The sequence below is a fragment of the Aquarana catesbeiana genome, linkage group LG01 (assembly GCF_042186555.1).
Source record: "Aquarana catesbeiana isolate 2022-GZ linkage group LG01, ASM4218655v1, whole genome shotgun sequence".
NCBI lineage: Eukaryota > Metazoa > Chordata > Amphibia > Anura > Ranidae > Aquarana > Aquarana catesbeiana.
Window position 1 is genome coordinate 479092586 of NC_133324.1, and position 20079 is coordinate 479112664.

Here is a 20079-nt window from a genome sequence, read left to right on the forward strand (position 1 = left end):
CTCACCTTAGCTCTGGTCTGGATCCTTAACGGAACACTAGCTGCAGGTAGTTTGCTTATTTTTTGTGTGTCTGTGTGGGCTTTCCACCACAATCTAAAAATATATTGGTAGGTTAATTGGCTTTGTTCTGAAATTGGCCCCTAGAGTATGTGTGTGTAGTAGGGACATTAGATTGTGAGCTCCTTTAGTGGAGCAGGCACTGATGTGAATGGGTCCAAAATGTATATGTGTTATGTCTGCATTTCAGTTTAACCACTTGCTGCCCGCCCGCCGTCATATGACGGCGGGACGGTGCAGCTGTTGTTCTGGGCCGCCGTCATATGACGATTGCTGTATAAATGTGAATGGTCCCAAAAATGTGTCAAAATTGTCCGATGTGTCCACCGCAATATCGCAGTCACGATAAAAATCGAAGATCGCCGCCATTACTAGTAAAAAAAAAATAATAATAAAAATGCTATAACTCTATCCCCTTATTTTGTGGACGCTATAACTTTTGCGCAAACCAATAAATATATGCTTACTGCGATATTTTTTACCAGAAATATGTAGAAGATTACGTATCGGCCTAAACTGAGGAAAAAATTTGTTTAAAAAAAAAAAAATTTGGATACTTATTATAGCAAAAAGTAAAAAATATTGTGTTTTTTTCAAACTTGTCACTCTTGTTTTGTTTATAGCACAAGAAATAAAAACCGCAGGGGTGATCAAATACCACCAAAAGAAAGCTCTATTAGTGGGGAAAAAATGATAAAAATTTTTGGATACAGTGTAGTATGACCGCGCAATTGTTATTCAAAGTGCGACAGTGCTGAAAGCTGAAAATTGGCTTGGGCAGGAAGGGGGTGAAAATGCCCAGTATGGAAGTGGTTAAAGGGATAGTACACATTATAATGCTCACGGATGAGTATGTTACATTATTTTTATTCGTTTTGAATGGGTCCAAAGCCTTGTGTGTTATATGCAGTAGGTGCTACAGGAGTAAATGAAAAAGAATCTGCATACTAATACCAGGCCTTGATTTATATAAAATAAAGAAAATTTGGGCTGTAAGTTACTTTCAGCAATTTCAGGACACAAATTAAAGCAATCACTGAGTTACTAGTGCACCCACTACAAGTGAGCTAAAATCAGAACATTGACTCAAATTAACTCAGTTTGAGCTCTGTGTAATTTGTTGTTTTCAGAATCCAGAACGCACCTTAACAGGATCCTGACACTTGTACACTTTAGACCCTATTTACACACCTAAGAAATTTGAAGCATGATTTGAAGCACCAACTGAAGTGCTGCAACGCTCAATACTAGGCTGTCAATTATATTTAGTGGTGCTGCGGTGCATCCCCACACCGGAAGCTCATTACTCAAAAAAGCACATGAGCTTTTATGGGGCAGAAGTATACATTTCAGTCCCAATAGACTTTTATGGGGACACGCCAAAAAGGCGCATATTTCGCATCTTTCACAAGTATTCTTGCCTAGTGATTAGTTTTTCATTGACCGAAAATAAAATTTAAAATAATTGCTTAAGCCTGAAACACACAAACAAAAATGCTTCTACAGATACTCAGGAAAAAGCCCCCAAAACACCCAAAGATGCTTAGCTGACGTGTGAATGAAGCCTTTTACCTCTATTGCTGAATTGTTCCCTAAAAGCATACTCACAAGCCTGGTGATCCAGCGGTGTTCCCTAGGATCTGCCTTTACACTGAAGAGATCCAGGCCCTCCCCACCATCTTCTCCTGACCTTACTGGGGGGGTGGGTGCCGCAGCCCCCTGGGACTCATGATGTGGGTATACCAAAAGGCTGCGGGTATCGGATATGTCATTCTGGCCTAGGCCAGAAATAAGGAATTGCGGAGAGGGGTTCCCAAAAAAGTTACATCCCCCCTAAAAAAGAAAAAAAATATATAAAAAATATCCAAAGAAAGGAGATGAGAGGAAATGATATAAAGTTGCTAGGGAGAGTAAAGTTCTGCTTTAATATCTCTGGACAGGTTAACTGAATAAAGGTGTAAGGTCATATCAACATATTTATATAAATATAAAGCAGATAATCTATCTTTCTGTATTGTAATGGGCATGTTTATAGCTTATCACACAGCATTTTGATTTATGAAGACATTTTTTTTGGATATATTTACACATTTTATAAATATATATAATATATAAATATGTTTATAATTTATTTTTAATTTTCAGTCTTTTTTGGTTTATATAGCAACAAAAGAAAAATCCAATGGTTATAAAATAGCACCAAGAGAAAGCTCTATTTGTGTGAAAAAAAAAATATAAATGTCATTTGAGTACAGTACAGTATTGCATGACCGCGCAATTGCCAGTTAAAGTAGCACAGTGCTGAATAGCAAAAAATGCTCTGGTCATGAAGGGGTAAAACCTTCCAGAGCTCAAGTGGTTAAGGGCCTCAAGAAATGAGATATGTCAGTATATCAGAGTTGATCAATTTTCAAATATACTGCATATACCATAGTTTGTAGACGCTATAACTTTCACACAAACCAATTAATATACACTTATTGGGATTTTTTTACTAAAGACATGTAGCAGAATACATTTTGGCCTAAATTTATGAAGAAATGTGACTTTTTTGGATATGTTTTAAAACAGAAAGTAAAAAATATGTTAATCCGTTTATATAGCGAAAAATGAAAAACCCAGTGGTGATCGAATACCCCCAAAGTTCTATTTGTGTGAAAAAAATTATACCAATTTTCATTTGCGCACAGTGTTGCATGACCTCACAATTGGCAGTTAAATTAGCGCAGTGCTAAATAGCAAAAAATGGCCTGGTCATGAAGGGGGTAAAATGGTTAATGTGCATTATTTACAAGTAGGTATAAAAATAGTTTACAATGACCAGACATTTGAAAGTATTACGTACATAAGAAAACAGACCTGCCAATCAATAAATTGTCTCGGCTAAACAGATGATATTTTAAAAATAGAGGGATTTCTAATGACATACTGTATATATATATATATATATATATATATATATATATATATTTATATACAGTATCTCACAAAAGTGAGTACACCCCTCACATATTTGTAAATATTTTATTATATCTTTTCATGTGACAACACTGAAGAAATGACACATTGCTACAATGTAAAGTAGAGAGTGTACAGCTTGTATAACAGTGTACATTTTCTGTCCCCTCAAAATAATTAAACACACAGCCATTATTGTCTAAACCGCTGGCAACAAAAGTAAGTACATCCCTAAGTGAAAATGTCCAAATTGGACCCAAAGTTTTAATATTTTGTGTGACCACCATTATTTTCCAGCACTGTCTTAACCCTCTTGGGCATGGAGTTCACCAGAGCTTCACAGGTTTCCACTGGAGTCCTCTTCCACTCCTCCATGATGACATCACTGAGCTGGTGGATGTTAGAGACCTTTCGCTCCTCCACCTTCTGTTTGAGGATGCCCCACAGATGCTCAATAGGGTTTAGGTCTGGAGACATGCTTGGCCAGTCCATCGCCTTTATCCTCAGCTTCTTTAGCAAGGCAGTGGTCGTCTTGGAGGTGTGTTTAGGGTCATTATCATGTTGAAATACTGCCCTGCGGCCCAGTCTCTGAAGGGAGGGGATCATGCTCTGCTTCAGTATGTCACAGTACATCACTGACCCACCACCAAACTGGTCATGCTGAACGATGTTACAGAAAGAATAATGTTTTCTGTGGCTTCTCCAGACCCTTTCACGTCTGTCACATGTGCTCAGGGTGAACCTGCTCTCATCTGTGAAAAGAACAGAGCGCCAGTGGCAGACATGCCAATTTTGGTTTTCAATGGCAAATGCCAATCGAGCTCCACATTGCCGGGCAATGAGCACAGGGCCCACTAGAGGACGTCGGGCCCTCAAGCCACCCTCATGAAGTCTGTTTCTGATTGTTTGGTCAGAGACATTCACACCAGTGGCCTGCTGGAGGTAGGGCTCTGGCAGTGTTCATCCTGTTACTTCTTGCACAAAGGAGCAGATACAGGTCCTGCTTATAGGTTAAGGACCTTCTATGGCCCTGTCCAGCTCTACTGGAGTAACTACCTGTCTCCTGGAATCTCCTCCATGCTCTTGAGACTGTTCTGGGAGACACAGCAAATGGCATGTATTGATGTGCCATCCTGGAGGAGTTGGACTACCTGTGCAACCTCTATAGGGTCTAGGTATCGCCTCATGCTACCAGAAGTGACACTGACCCGAGCCAAATGCAAAACTAGTGTAAAATACTCAGAAAAGATGAGTAGGGAAAAAAAATGTCAGTGGCCTCCACCTGTAAATCCATTCCTGTTTTGGAGGTTGTCTCATTGTTGCCCATCTAGTGCTCCTGTTGTTAATTTCATTAAGACCAAAGCAGCTGAAACTGAATAACAACCCCCCTGCTACTTAACTGACCAGATATATATATATGCATATATATATATATATATATATATATATATCTATATATATATATATATAGATATATATATATATAGATATGTATATATAATATATATATATTTAATCTATCTATCTATCTATCTATCTATCTATCTATCTATCTATCTATCTATCTATCTATCTATCTATCTATCATATACATATAATTTATTTTAAAAAGGGCTTCATGCCTTTACAATAAAATCAGTACAAATGTGCTGTCAGGCCCATGCTATTAATGTAGTTGGAATAACCGGAGAGTGGGAAGGTCCTTCTTTAAGTACCTATGCCTCTTCCTGTGTGACGTGACAATAGCAGTCTAGGGGTTAGGTCCTCTTAGGCTCCAGAAGGCTGTAGAGGCAAAATGACATCTTGATGAGGGGACTGATCAACAGTGGTTTTAGACTGCTGCCAGAAGATCACTGGTCACCCCTCCCAGACAACAATAGATATGGGTAAATAAAAACTGCTTTGGAGGGCCTAAAAAAATACTCACTCCTATGGCTGCAGGATCACTGTGATGCTGCATCTGTCCCCCTCTGCTCTAAGACCGTGAACTGAGCAGTCACATGACTGTTGATCGCTCAGTTCTTAGTCATCTCTGAGCAGAGAGCAGTGACTGTCAGTCACCCTTCTCTTCTCTGTCCATCCAGTACTCAGTGGTGTGCAGGGCTGGGAGGGCCAGAAGCAGCTGGCTTAGAGAGATGCTGATCAGGCATCTGGGTGGATCCCATTAACAGCTGATTCTGGGTCACAGGAGAGTGCACTCCTGTGACCCAAAAGAGAAGTATGGCCAAAAAAGCTCTGGCCATACTTTGCTTTAAAGAAAAAAAAAAAGTACATATGATTTTTCATGATGATAGGTTTTGATGCTTTTAGTTTTTAATATATCCATTGGAGAGTTAATCTTGTTGAGAAAGCCCAGGTCTAGCCAAAACTTTTTAATTTAGTTTCCCATAGAGTCTGTAAAAGTCAGAGCTTCTGTCAAGTTTGTATTGCTCTCTGTGTCCTCACTGGTAGTTGTCCCTTACATCCTGTCCCCAAGACATCAGGAGAAGAAATGACAGGATGTGGGTGTCATTGATACATAAAGACACAGAAAATGATATAAACCTTACATATTTTGAAATTTACTAAATAAATGACTACTTTAAAGTCTCTGTCCCCATCAAAAGAATATCCCCTGACTTCTTGTACATATTACACATTTTTTATAGTAAAGGAAGTGAGGTTAAATCTCCCCATTGGGGACACAGATGGATATTGACAGACTCCCCCCACCTCTGTATCATTTTAAATATTTTAGCGAGCATTGAACTTTCATTTTTCTCTGAATTTTGTTTGGTAAAAATGTAAAATAAGTACAATTTGTGCAAATAAAGCCCATCCTGTGAAATCTATAAATATCACGTGACCATTTAGAATTAGTAATAAAAGCTGTCACGCTGGTAGTTTTCCAAATTGAATAAACTAGCTTCCGGCTCATAGTTTTTATTGGATTTATTCAAATGTTTTTGTTATGGGGATTTTGATTTCATTTTGCTTATGATGTTCATTGATTTCTTTCAATTAGTGTTTTAATTAATTTAAAATTTGAACATTCTTTGGCAGATCTTTATGGCATCAGGTATATGAGTCATGGCCAATTGCTGCGGTGCGGTGCAATTTCAGGCCGTTCAAAATGAATAGGGCTGAAATCGCACTGCAAAGAACTGCATGTGAATCACACAGGAACCACACAACATTCCTGTGCGATTCACATGCAGTTCCTAGTGTGAATGGACCCTAAAAATAGACATTGCTGTAAAAAAAAACTACATCATGGTAAGTATGTATGCCTACTAACACATAACATGGGTTTCCTGTAGGTACTTCAGTTTCCTGCCACTCTTCAAAGACATAGTGCTGCGCTATATAATGTTACATAATTCAGACTATATTATATAACAATAAACCAACTATAAATTACTGTGCCATATAAGGTTGATATGAATTATAAAGTGAATAGTGCATAAACTATTAAAGTGCACATATCATATACCAATAATGTGTGATCATTTAAGTGAACAATAATATATAATGCATAAGTCCATTCAAAATATGCTGTATTGTCAAATTCTTGTGATGGTGCTCCAAATGTATCACTGTGACAGCAAACTGGTGCTCCCCCCCCATGTGAATCTGCTCACCTCAGGGCGTGTGACGGCACAATTAAGTTTGGTCTATTCACGCATATGAACCACCTCTGGGTTCTGTGTAAATGGAACTCTGCGGGATCCTGAATTGTCCAGTGATGTTTCCTCCGTACATATTTTTGTAGAGCACAAACATATGGGACTGTGAGCAGTTGCAGCAGCTGAAAAAATAGCACGGGTCATTAGGATATTTTGGTAGCTCGCAAGACACCCTAAGTTTTCAAAGACATAGTGGTAGGATAACTGGCTTCCATATAAATTAGACTTAGCATGTGTGTACATATAGGCTATTAGGGATGGGCCGAACACCCCCCCCCCCCCAGTTCGGTTTGCACCAGAACATGCAAACAGGCAAAAAATTTGTGCAAACATGGGAACCCTATTAAAGTCTATGGGACATGAACATGAAAAATCTAAAGTGCTAATTTTTAAGGCTTATATGCAAGTTATTGCCATAAAAAGTGCATGGGGACCCAGGTGCTGCCCCAGGGGACATATATCAATGCAAAAAAAAGTTTTTGAAACAACCAATTTTTTAGGAGCAGTGATTTTAATAAGGCTAAACAATAAAAATGAAATATTCCTTTAAATATCGTGCCTGGGGGTCCCCTTAGTCTGCCTGTAAAGTTGTATATCTGTGTGATGTGTACAACAGTGCCGCTGCAAAATGACATTTCTAAAGGAAAACATTTCATTTAACCACCTCAATACAGGGTACTTACACCTCTTTCCTGCCTAGGCCATTTTTCAGCTTTCAGCGCTGTCACACTTTGAATGACAATTGCGCGGTCATGCTACACTGTATCCATGTGAATTTTTTTATCATTTTCTTCACACAAATAGCGCTTTCTTTTGGTGGTATTTAATCACTCCTGGGTTTTTTATTTTTTCCTAAAAAAAAAAAAAAAAGACCCAAATTTTTGAAAAATAAAAAGCTTTTCTTAGTTTCTGTCAGTAAATTTTGTAAATAAGTCATTTTTCTCCTTCACTGATGGACGCTGTTGAGGCAGCACTGATGGGCACTGATAGGTTGCATTGATGGGCACTGATGAGGTGGCACTGAGGCGGCACTTATGGGCACTGATTAGGTGGCACTGATGAAGAGGCACAAATATGCCGTACTTATGGGCACTGATGAGCACTGATAGGTGGGACTGGGCACAGACAGGCAGCGCTGGTGGGCACAGATAGGCGGCACTGATGGGCATTGATGGGCAGCAGTGATGAGCATTGATGGCAGCAGTGATGGGCATTGATGGAAAACACTGATAGCCAGCACTGACTGGCATCACTGATGGCCACTGATTGCTGGCACTTGTTGGCACTGATTGCTGGCACTGGCATTGCTGGCACTGGTGGGCACTTAATTGTAATCAGGGCACTGATGATCAGTGCCCTGATTACATCCATAGATGTCCTCTGTGAGGAGACTGGCTGTGATTGGACACAACTGATCACATGGTTAAAGAGCCGCGGCTCTTTACACAGATCGGAATCGCGCTGTGTCCTAGCAACACGGCGTGGCTGCATTTGCCGCCCTGTGCGCCCCCGGGGGACACCCCCAGAATCCATACCAGGCCCTTTGGGTCTGGCATAGATTTTAAGGGGACCTCCACACCAAAATTAGAAAAAAAAAATTGGCGTGGAGTCCCCTCCAAAATCCATACCAGACCCTTATCCGAGCAAGCAGCCTGGCAGGCCAGGAAAGGGGGGGATGAGCGAGCGCCCCCCTCCTGAACCATACCAGGCCACATGGTCTCCCCAAAGCACCTTGTCCCCATGTTGATCAGGACAAGGGCCTCGTCGCCGCAACCCTGGCCTGGTGGTTGTGAGGGTCTGCGGGTGGGGGGGCTTATCGGAATCTGGAAGTTCCCTTTAACAAGGGGGCCCCCAGATCTCACCCCCCATGTGAATGGCTATGGGGTACATTGTACCCCTACCCATTCACCAAAAAAGTGTCAAAAAGTAAAAACCACAATAGACAGTTTTTGACAATTCCTTTATTAAAAATAAATAAATAAAAATATTAAAAGTGTCCCACGATGTCCATCCATCTTTAATCACGCAGCCCGTCGGACCCGAGAAATAGGAAAAAACAAAACAAAAAACTCCGCCTCCATGGGAGGCCTCCCGGAGACTGCTGTCTTTTGGCTGTGACAGCTGTTATATAGGAAAGGGCCGGGCCACCCGCTGACGTAACCGGATGATCCCACCCCCTCTGACATCACATGACCTCACATGACGTCAGAAGGGGTCGGGGTCACTCAGTTACGTCATCCGGTGGCCTCGCCCTTGCCTAAATAGCAGCTGTCTCAGCCAAGAGACAGCAGTCGGTGGGAGGCCCCCCATCGAGATGGAGCTTTTCTTTTCTATTTTTGGGCTCCGCCGGGCAGCGTGATTGAAGATGGGTGGACATCGCGGGGCACTTTTTTTTAAATAAAGACAGTCAAAAACTGTCTATTGTCTATTGTGGTTTTTACTTTTTGACACTTTTTTGGTGAATGGGTATACCCCTTACCCATTCACATAGGGGGGATCTGGGGCCCCCCTTGTTAAAGGGGACTTCCAGATTCCAATAAGCCCCCCACCCGCAGACCCCCACAACCACCAGACCAGGTTTGCAGGGACGAGGCCCTTGTCCCCATCAACATTGGGACAAAGTGCTTTGGGGGGACCCCAAAGCTCCCTCCCGATGTTGAGGGCAAGCAGCCTGGTAAGGTTCAGGAGCAGGGGGGGCCTGGCATGGATTTTGAGGGGGACCCCATGCCGTTTTTTTTTCTTAATTCTGTCAAAGGGTTCCCCTTAACCACTTCAATGCACTATTATATACTCTGCACTGACTGCACTGTACAGTATATATACATATTAGACTGCCTGCACTGTAGATATAGTCTACACTGAATGCACTGTATGTTATATACATATATATATATATATATATATATATATATATATATATATATATTAAACTGCCTGCAGGCCACAAACTAACCTGCCTAATCTAGCTCAAGTTCTCCTCTCATCGTTATTATCACACTATACACGGCCACCGTGTAAGCAGCCTTATATAGTGTGGGGCGTGGACTTAGCCCCCTGAGCCATGATTGGCTTAAAGGCACCCTGCCTTTGGCCAATTATGGCTCTGACAGCAGATCGCGCTTTGATTGGCCAAAGCCTGCAGGTCAGGTGAATGCTTTGGCCAATCAGCAGCGGTCAGTGCACTGCGATGTCAAAGTGCAATATGGAGCGCTCCGCGGCACTCGAATTTGCCCCATATGTTCTGTTCAACTCGAACATCGGGACCATCCCTATTGGTTATCCTCATGTGTTATCACGTTCTGCATGCCGGTCTTAAGCTCATGCAAATGGGGAGCCAAGAAAATTCTATGGAAAAGAGAAGTTTCAGCCTGTATTAAAAAAACAAAATAATAAATAAACAAATACTGTAGCTGCTGACTTTTAATATAAGGACACTTACCAGGAGCCCGCTATGCACCCGAAGCAGACCCGTCTATCTGCTCCTGGTGCAGGCGCCTGCATCCTTACTAAGGGAAACAGGAATTAAAGCCTTGTGGTTTCACAGCCTGTTTCCTACTGCACATGCGCGAGTCACGCTGTGCTTTCTAAATGATCCTGCTATCTTCTGGGATCTGTGTGTGTCTCCCAGAAGGCCGCAGGGGGAAGGAGGAGGGTCCGTAAATGACATAGGTCGCCGCGGAGCTCTTACACAGAAGTGGGAGCGAGTGCCTGTTTTTGACAGGTATCCCCGAAATGTGCTAAATGTGGCACCGGAGGGGAGGGGAGGCAGATTTTGAGTGGAACTCTGCTCTAATTATATGCAGATCAAAGGACAATAGTTTGATTTGCACATAAGCACTACTTATGAATGAAGTTTAGGTGCCGTTTGCTCTCCTGATACAGAAAGAAGGGCCTTGCTGTCAAACTGTCAGCCCAGCCCTTCAGATTATACTGGCTGAGCAGCTCTTCTGGTGATATCTAAAGGGCTCCACTGTAAATTTGATAGCTAGTCTTGATCTGAGTTTCTGGAGCCCTGCAGGATCTTGCTGTCAATTAGACAGGTTCTCCTACTCTGTGCATAAGTCGACACAGCCAGTGCTTCTGAAAGACAGAGCAGAGCAGCAATAAATCTGATAGTGAAGAACCTCAGATTACACTAAGAGAGCTGCTTGTCTTGAGTAATCTGTGAGACGCCGCTGTCTATTTGACAGCTGAGCCCTCAATATCATCTACAGAAGACAGACCCCACACTAGCTGCAGCCTTTCACCACAGCACCCAAGGCAGAAGCCCTTTTTTTCTTCTGTATCAATCCAACTCTGTCCTGCCTATAAGCCTATTGTCTCACTAGGACTAGTAAACTGCCAGAAGCCACTTGAGGACTGATGATATTTAAAGTGTTACTATATGCAGTAAAGCATAATTGTTATACTCACTGTAGAACCTAAGGGCTAATTTCTCTGCAAAAGGCTGTTTGATCCTGTCTTCTATGATCCTCCCCTTCTTCCACTGTCCTCAATCCATCTCCTGATAAGATAAAGCCTTTGGGGTCACTCTGCACATGATGAAGTTTTGGTGTGTATTGCTAGAAAGTTGTTTTTTCTCTTGGGAGGGTACATGTGATCAGCACAGGGCCAAACAGCACTGTCCAGACAGAGGGTCAGGGGTCCTTCAGCCTCATAAGACAGTCAGTAAAATGAAAACTCCTCTTACAAGCTTTAACAAGACACTGAAAGAAGTCACAAGACTGCTATATACTGCTGATGTGAAAAGGTATTTAGAAGTTTATATTTACTAAAACTATTGCATTTCCATGTTCTGTGTACTGTGGGAGACCAGATATAGTGAATGCAGGGTCCTGGGTTTAGTGATACTTTAAGGAAAAACTACAGGTAAATGAAATGCTATTTACAAACCCTTAATACTCAGACAGTATCTCTACTGCTTGATTAAATACAAAAAAGAAGATGGGAAGCAGATGACTGACACAAAATATCTGCAAAACTCAAGCAAGAAGCAGACATGAGGGTGGGTTCACACTATGGTGAATTGGATGCAGTTTCCCAGCATCCAATTCGCATAGCAGGAGATTGTGACCATCTCTCTGTGGAGCCGGTTCACACATCTCCAGAGCGGCTATGGTGCAAATCGCACAGGAGCCTTGTGCATCTTTTGGTCCATTTCATGTCGGAATTCAGCCCAAAATTCGGGCTGAAATTGGACCTGAAACGGTGAATGGAGGTGCATCAGATTCCCGATGTGAGCCGCTCCTTGCTGCGGTGTGAACCCAGCCTAAAACCCACTACAGACATAAATCATTTTTACAAATGTCTTGCATTTCAGTGTATAATAGCCATACAGAACACAGAACATTGATAAACCTAAGGACTTGTGTGCAAAAAAAAAATATTAAATACTGTATTTATTGGCGTATAACACACAATTTTTTACCCTGAAAATCGGGTGCAAATAGTGTGCGCGTGTTATACGCCGATACTGCACTTTGGGCTGCGTAGGAGGGAACGGGAAGGGGGCGCAGGACAAGCGCCATCATTTTACATACAGCGAGAATCTCATGTTTACTCAAAGGCCTCTTTAATAGGAAGTCTTGTCTCCTGGGCCGGAATTGGACCAGTGTTCTGTCTATCATAGAAGCCGGTCCAGGAGGCGGGACTTTGTATTAAAGAGGCCGCCATTTAAACAGGAGATTCTTGCTATATGTAATTTGATGGCGCTCGTCCCGCCCCCCTCCCTGTCCCCTCCGAGGTAGCAGTAATCTGAGGTGAGGCTGCAGATGGGCATTGATCAGGCTGCATTCATGGCAATGGTGAGGCTGCATATGGGCATTGACCAGGCTACAGATGGGCATTGATCAGGCTGCATTGATGGGCACTGACCCTTATTTTGCTTCAAAGTTCTTTATTTAAAATTTGAGGTTTTTTTCCTGAAACGTCCCTCCTAAAATGAAGGTGCGTGTTATACGCCTGTGCGTGTTACATGCCAATAAATACGGTAATAATCATTTAAATGATAAACTGAATTTTCTAATTGGAATCAGATGGAAAAAAGTATAAATCTTGGGTGAAAGTTATGTGAAAACATTTATAAATAGACCCCTAAGCACATATCTACTGAATGTGCTAATAAATAACAAACATGAATAATAATGAATAAAAAATAACTCAAAGCACAAACTGTATTGTCCTTGGTGGAAAATGCTGTGTGCTGCATATTCATTTCTAGTTACAGCTTAGTAATGAACTATATTTGCTCTCAACAATTTATTGCCAATGCCCATAATATTGACCTTGGACACTTTACTTTTGGTGTCAGCTAAAATAGTCTACTTCTGTAAGACACTTATTTCTATATATAAACCTTTCATTGTCAAACACATTTTTAGTCAGGTGTTTGGCTAAGAATGATAATGACAGAAACACTGGCTGCAGCTGCTCTCTGTAGCTGCTGCCCTGCGGTGCTAGTTAACAGTTATTTCAGCAAGAGGGAGCTGGTGAGCAGAAAGAGTCCAATAGACCCCACATCTGTCATTCCAAAGCCACTCCCACCTGTCAAACTTTAAACCCCTGGCGCCAAACTCCTCTCTCGATGCTGCCTCTGAACCCACAGCCAGTGTTTGGACATCTACTGTACATGTCTGCTCAGTACCCCTCCTTTCCATCCTTGTCCTCCCCTTTATCCATCATCCTCTCGGTCCCTCCACCACCCATTTTCTTTCCCCCTGCAGCCACGAGTGCAGCTGTCCCCGCACTGCACCTCATCACCCCAGACTCACACGTGGGGCATTCGGATCCATCCCCTTTGACAGTCACTGCTCCCCAGGCTCTCCATGAGCATGCTCACACAGATTCTGCGACAGACATGCGGGAGGCTCAGAACCTCCTCTCATTCTGACAGCTTTCAGAGTTACCCCAGCCTCCCCTGACACCATTCTGCCTTTCCTCATTGCCACCCAGTTTGTGAGAGGATCACCATCCTTCACATCCACCTCCCCCCTCTTTCTCTTTATTCACCTCTCTTCCCCAGTCTTTCCCTCCTCACCCTGGAACAGCAGTCCATCAGCCCCAACCCCGCCCCCCCCCCCTCGTTCCTCCCTGCCCACTCGCAGTCCCACTTACACCCTTCCCCCCCAACCTTCTCACTTCCCTAGCTGCTGCTCCCCGTTTCTCCCCTCGCCCACCCCTCCCAGCCTTTCTTTTTCACATTCCCAGTTCCTGCATCTCAATATACTTTTTTCCTTCACAGATCTATGTGCCAAAGGCAGTCCCTAACAGGACCATTGTTTATTAGCTTTCAATAACAGGTCAGTGTTAATATCTCCTCTTATACCGTCTGTACAATACCAGTGTCCCAAAAGACTACTATTTACACTGTTATACATTGATGCACACACATGGCATGCAATCAAAAGTCCATATAGCAAAATTTTGCTTCCCAACCCTACACTCACAGTTCAGCATGCACTGCTATCCTTGTCTAATTTGATTCCTATTCCACATATACCCCATTTCATTTTAATTGATTTTAATCCATTTTATCTGTTTTAAGTTTAAGTAAATCGTTTTTAGTCAATATATATGTATATATACGTTTTTATGCAGTATCTTTTCTAGTAGTAATATTGATACATACTATACAATTCTACATGTTTGCATATATCTTTCTTAAATAGTATTTGAGCTTTTGTATAATATTAGGGAATCGTTCTCTCTGACTGTTACTTTCCATGTTGATTGTATCTCATTTTTTCCATATACCTGTTGTTTTTTTTCATGTTTTCAAACAGCCCTGATGAAGGGGGAGTTCTTGTTCCCCTGAAACGTGTCGGCCTCATTTTACTGTTGTGACTCCAAATAAAACATTTTAAAACCTGCATCTACTGGACATCGGGTGCTCCTTTACTTTTACTTCTTCTCATACAGAACACTGATAAACCTAAGGACTTGTGAGCAAAAAAAAAAATAATTTAAATGATAAACTGATTTTTCTAATTGGAATCAGATGGAAAAAAATATAAATCTTGGGTGAAAGTTGTGTGAAAACATTTATAAGTAGACTCCTAAGAACATATTGAATGTGGTAATAAATAATGAACATGAATAATAATGAATAAAAAATAACTCAATGCACAAACTGTATTGTTGTCCTTGTTGTTGCTGTGTGCTGCATATTCATTTCTAGTTACAGCTCAGTAATGAATATAAACAAAGTCAACCAGTGCAAACCGTATAACCTAACTGTAAGCAGCTGTAGTACTGAGGGTAAATTTATCAAATCCCAAAATCATAAGTAAAGAAAAAGGCAGTACAGCGCATAAACAAATCTTAAATAAAACAATCAATAATCGTCCATATAAAAAATAGATCCAAATAAAATCCAGCAATTTCTCCAGTGATAATCGTGACATGCAATGGCTTGTAGGGTGACTGTGGTGAAATGGACCTCCACCTCCACCTTCGATAGCACAAGCCGCTCACCTCTACAGATGGACCCCTGAGTATATCAGTCAGGTCAAATCAGCAGTTCCCTCATAGGGATAAAGGCAGGGGATGATGTATGCAAATCTCGATCAGGCTTCAGCAACAGATACTCTTGCAGTCATGACATGTAAAAATATATAAAGGAGATCTAGTGCTCTCTGTAAATCACTAAAAATCTTTTTATTCCAAATGGATAAAAACACTTACAAACATCGCACTTTTATTTCCTTATCAGCCCACGGCTCATTATCCCTGTGGTAGCTTATCAATGGACAGTTGTCACTATGCACCTTGGCTTGTCAACATACCGAAAGGTCAATTAATTAGACTAAGAAGAAACGATTCGGGTCGCAGCGGCAGCTACATGCATCACAGTCCATTCCAAACCTAGTCGCTCCGGCGGCACAACGGTTCACATCACAGTAGTGTACATTAAGACAACTCTCATTCACTTCAATGGAATTTCTTATGCCCAGCGACTTGGGGCGACTTGAGGTCTGACAAGTCTGATTCCAAATCACTGTAGTGTGAACCATCACTAAGAGGTACCTCTCAGGGGACACTGTACCATATCCTAGCCATTCTCCTAGAGTGCATCATTATAGTACTATTTCTTACATCGCAGTTAATGCTTATATGCACTGTTTATTGCTGGCTTTGCTGATTTATGAGTTAATCCCAGTCTAGTGATACAGAACTCTATTCTAAGTTACTTTGGAATAGTGATTATATTGTTTAGTGAACTGTGTCTGAACCTATGTTCTGTGTGCTCATATTTATGCTCAAACCACCATTTATTCTAACCTGTACCAATACATTGAGTTCATTTACCACTAAATGGTCTTGTGTCTGTTTCCTGGTGCTAATTCACAGCCAAGTTAATGGTGTGACGGGAGTGTGATGGGCGGAGGGCTTGTGGAACCCAGCTCACCTTAGAGAGCTCTGGAAACTCCTTGTCCAGCTCCCCCGGCCCCTCCTATGTGTAAGCAACCCTGTGTCTATTAGGGGCACAGGGTGACAGAGAACCCCATTTAGGTCTGCACTAACCAGACTCACCATACAACCACACCGGACTCAACATTTCCTTTTACCCCTGTTATCCAGGGTTCTATATGTGTGGTTTGTGTTGAAAGAATGAAGGGGCTCTTTCACTTGGGACATATATAATAATATTTCTGAACAATATCCCTCAGGAAATATATAAAGATGAATTAATTCCACCTTTTCCGACTGCTGGAATATTGTATGAGCTTGGTTGTTTGAGGTGTGGCTGTATCCCATTGTTCTATTGTTTCTATCTGCCTTGGGAGCAACTTATTATGGGATGTATATGTGTATGTGGATTAGCTGCTTGAGGGGGGGGGGTTTCTCCTGCAACCCTTCCTAAAGGTGGTCTGTGTGTCTTTTGTTACTGAATGTAGTTTACCCAGCCCTGTGTCATTATGCAAAGAAGGGGGGATTGTCCCCTGAGTGTATATCTCTTTATGCCTGTGTTTGAATAAACAGTATTATGCTTCTTACCACCCTACACTGATGCCTCGACAAGTGACTGGGTGGGCTAAGGGATCTTGGATCATGCTGGTACTGGACAAGGGAAGCTTATACGGCGGACATACTCCTCTTGAGTTCGGGGGTCGGTCACAAATAGTATCTATCCAATGGCGTATCATCCATGTGTGCAGGATGTTCACTGCACACGGGATCCCAAGGGGGGGCACTGTGACCCACCCTGCACACATGGATGGTCCCCTGGTTCACAGTTGGGGATGATTGGTGTGGCGGGAGGGACACCTGCAAGCACCGATCTCTCTGTATAGCCTTCAGTGAAGCAGCTGACAGCCTCTTCTCCTCCTCTCCCTCCCGCGGCTGTCAGCTGAAATGCCATACAGGGAGATCGGTGCTTGCAGCTGTCCCTCCCACCACAACGATCATCCTGACTGTTCCCTGTGTCCTCCTTCTTCTGGCCCCCTCCGTGTCCTCCTCCTCCACCCCTGTGTGCTCCTCTGGCCTCCTGTCCTCCTCCTCCTCCGCCATCTCCTCTCGTTCCCCATAGCCAGCTTCCCTCCTCTCCTGCCGGCTGTGAGGGATGTGTCAGGATGGAGAGCGGCGAAAGGGGCCAGTAAATATGTAATTTACTGGCCCCTTCCTTTTCTGAATTGGACATAGTGAGCAGTGATCGCTACCGACACCACTCCGCCCCTGTTGTTCTTGGAGTCGAGGCACAGAAAAGAAAACATAAATTACCAAGCAGCTCCTGCAGGGGTAGTACTACACATTTGCTACTTTCACACTGAGGCGCTTTGCAGGCACTATAGCACTAAAAATAGCACCTGCAAAGTGCCCTGAAAGAGCCGCTCAATTCACTCCAATGTGAAAGCCCAACACTGGAGCGGTGCGCTTGCAGAACGGTCAAAAAAGTCCTGCAAGCCGCATCTTTGCAGTGCTATAGGAGCAGTGTGTTCACAACTCCTAAAGTGCCCCTTCCCATTAAAAAACCCCACTGCAGCGGCGCTTTGTGGGCGGTTTTAGCCCTTTTCGGTCGCTAGCGGGGGTTAAAACAGCCGAACAGCGCCGCCCGCCAGAGTGTGAAATGATACAGATCACAGTACATAAAGGTGGCCATAGATGGATTGAAACACCCTGCTGAACCAGCCACATTTTGATCAGTGTGTGACTGTCCCTGTTCAACAGAAGTCAATGGTTGGATCAACTTTTATCAAACTATTTGTTGATCAGCGACTGCAGCCACTGATCAGTGTATTCTGACAGTGTCAAGTCCCGCTGTCAAGATTACACTATCCTGGCAGGGGGACTTGTTTGTGTGGATGGAAGAAGCAGGTTTTTTTTGTTCAGCCTTCTGGCTGAACGAAAGCAAAAAAAATCATCTATGGTCAGCCTCAGTATAATAGTCAGAAAAAAACTGCTTGTATTTGTGGGTACAGGGAAAATATATTCCTACTCTACAGCTAAGAAGGTAATGGGTTTCAGCAGTTATTTAACTTCTTGGAACCATTGTTGAGAAAGGCTGCTTTAATGCATTATAACACTTTTAGCAAGTGATTATCAACTTATGAGTTAAAGGGGAGTCTCAACTGTGGCCCCAAAAAACACCAAAGTGACGCACATAATATTCAGTATATGTGATGTTACAGAAGGATGTCAGGAAACTGCACACAGACTAAAGCAGATGGTCATGGCCTGGGTTGGGGACCAGAGCTTTTGGAAGTTATACATTAGACCAAAAAAAGAACTACTCAGAAAGAGAGAGGAAAAGAGGGACTTTATTTCAAAAGAGGGACAGCCTCTCCAAATGAGGGACAGTTGGAAGCTATAAACAACATGTAAATAACCAAATTGAACCATCCTTTAAATGATGTAAATACATGTGGAGTGCATCAAAATCATACGGATGCAAAATCTTGGTTTTGTTTGTAAAGTATCTCCAGCTCTCCTAAAATAGCCGGTCCCCCACAGTAGCCTACAGGTAAGTACTGCAGAACAGCTGTCTCTCTGCCACAGTGCAACATTGTCCCACTTATTAGCGCCCGTGTTAATTTCGTTGACAAAAACATTTTCGTTGACTAAATTAATACTATTTTAGTCGACTAAAATACAACAAAAACAAAAACAATCGAGATGACTAAAATACGACTAAAACTAAACTGGCATTTTAGTCAAAAGAGTATGACTAAAACAAAATTGAAATTTGACGTCAAAATTAACAGTGGTCTGGTAATACCATAAATGATAACATATTAGATTTTTCACTCCAGCAGTATATAATGAGTTTGGAAACTGTAGAGAAATGCTTTAATAATGCATTACAATTTAACTATACCCATTTGATTTTAGACGACTAAAATTTGTTTTAGTCAACTAAAATGTACTGAAGATTTAGCCGACTAAATATGAATAAAAGTAAAACAACTGCAGAAGACTAAAATGGAACTAAAATTAAAATGCAATTTTAGTCAAAAGACTAAGACTAAAACTAAATTTGAAATCTGCTGCCAAAATTAACACCGGTCAGCGCTACAGCTCTCCAGCAGCAAAGCTCGCACTAACTGTGGGTAACAGTGCTGGTGCTTGATGAACTATCAAATTGCTAGACTAGAGTGACTCAGAGCTTATACAGGGCTTACTTTCCTTGCAAAGTTGGCTGAACAGATGGATAGGGAAGAAAAAAGGTAAACGTGCTGCAGGTAAAAGGGCTTTAACCGCTTCCGGACCGCCCACCGCATATATACTGATTTTGTGCATGCGGTGTAGGGGGCGCACGCATGCCGCTGGAGCGCTGCTCCCGCTGTGATTGGACAAAATCTATGTAAACAAGGCAAACTCTCAGGGAGCAAAAGAGAGATCTTGTGTTTCAGCTAAGCTGAAACACGATCTCTCTTTTCCTCCAGTGTATCCACTCCCCCCACAGTTAGAAAGCACACCCCAGGCCCACACTTAATGCTTTGACTGACCCTGGTGTTAACCCCTTCCCTGCCAGTGTCATTTATACTGTGACAGTGCATCTCTTTTAGCACTGATCACAGTATTGGTGTCACTGGTCTCCAAAAAGTGTCACTTAGTGTCCAATTTGTCTGCCGCAATGTCGCAGTCCCACTAAAACTCGCTGATCGCCGCCATTACTAGTAAAAATAAAAATGCCATAAAAATATTCCAGAAATTGTAGACGCGATAAGTTTTGCACAAACCAATCAATATACGCTTTTTGGGATTTTCTTTTACCAAAAATATGTAGCAGAATACATATTGGCCTAAATTGATGAAGAAATTTTTTTTTTTTTACATTTTTTTATTGGGAATGTTTTATAGCGGAAAGTAAAAAAATATTGTTTTTTATTCAAAATTGTTGGTCTTTTTTTGTTTATAGCGCAAAAAATAAAAACCGCAGAGGTGATCAAATACCAGCAAA

The 20079-nt window shown here is 42.1% G+C and overlaps 1 protein-coding gene across 2 annotated transcripts in view; it reads right to left on the bottom strand.

Annotated features, from left to right (window-relative positions):
• The window catches only part of FRMPD1 (FERM and PDZ domain containing 1), a 286616-nt gene that overhangs the window by 139608 nt on the left and 126929 nt on the right, over positions 1-20079 (bottom strand). Inside the window, exon 1 of one of the 2 annotated variants that reach the window (XM_073591539.1) lies at positions 6636-6794. The exons of the other annotated variant lie outside the window; for it this stretch is intronic. The gene's annotated coding sequence lies outside the window, so the exon portion shown is untranslated. Of the gene's footprint in view, positions 1-6635; positions 6795-20079 lie in introns of those variants that run through there. 2 annotated transcript variants of the gene reach the window in all.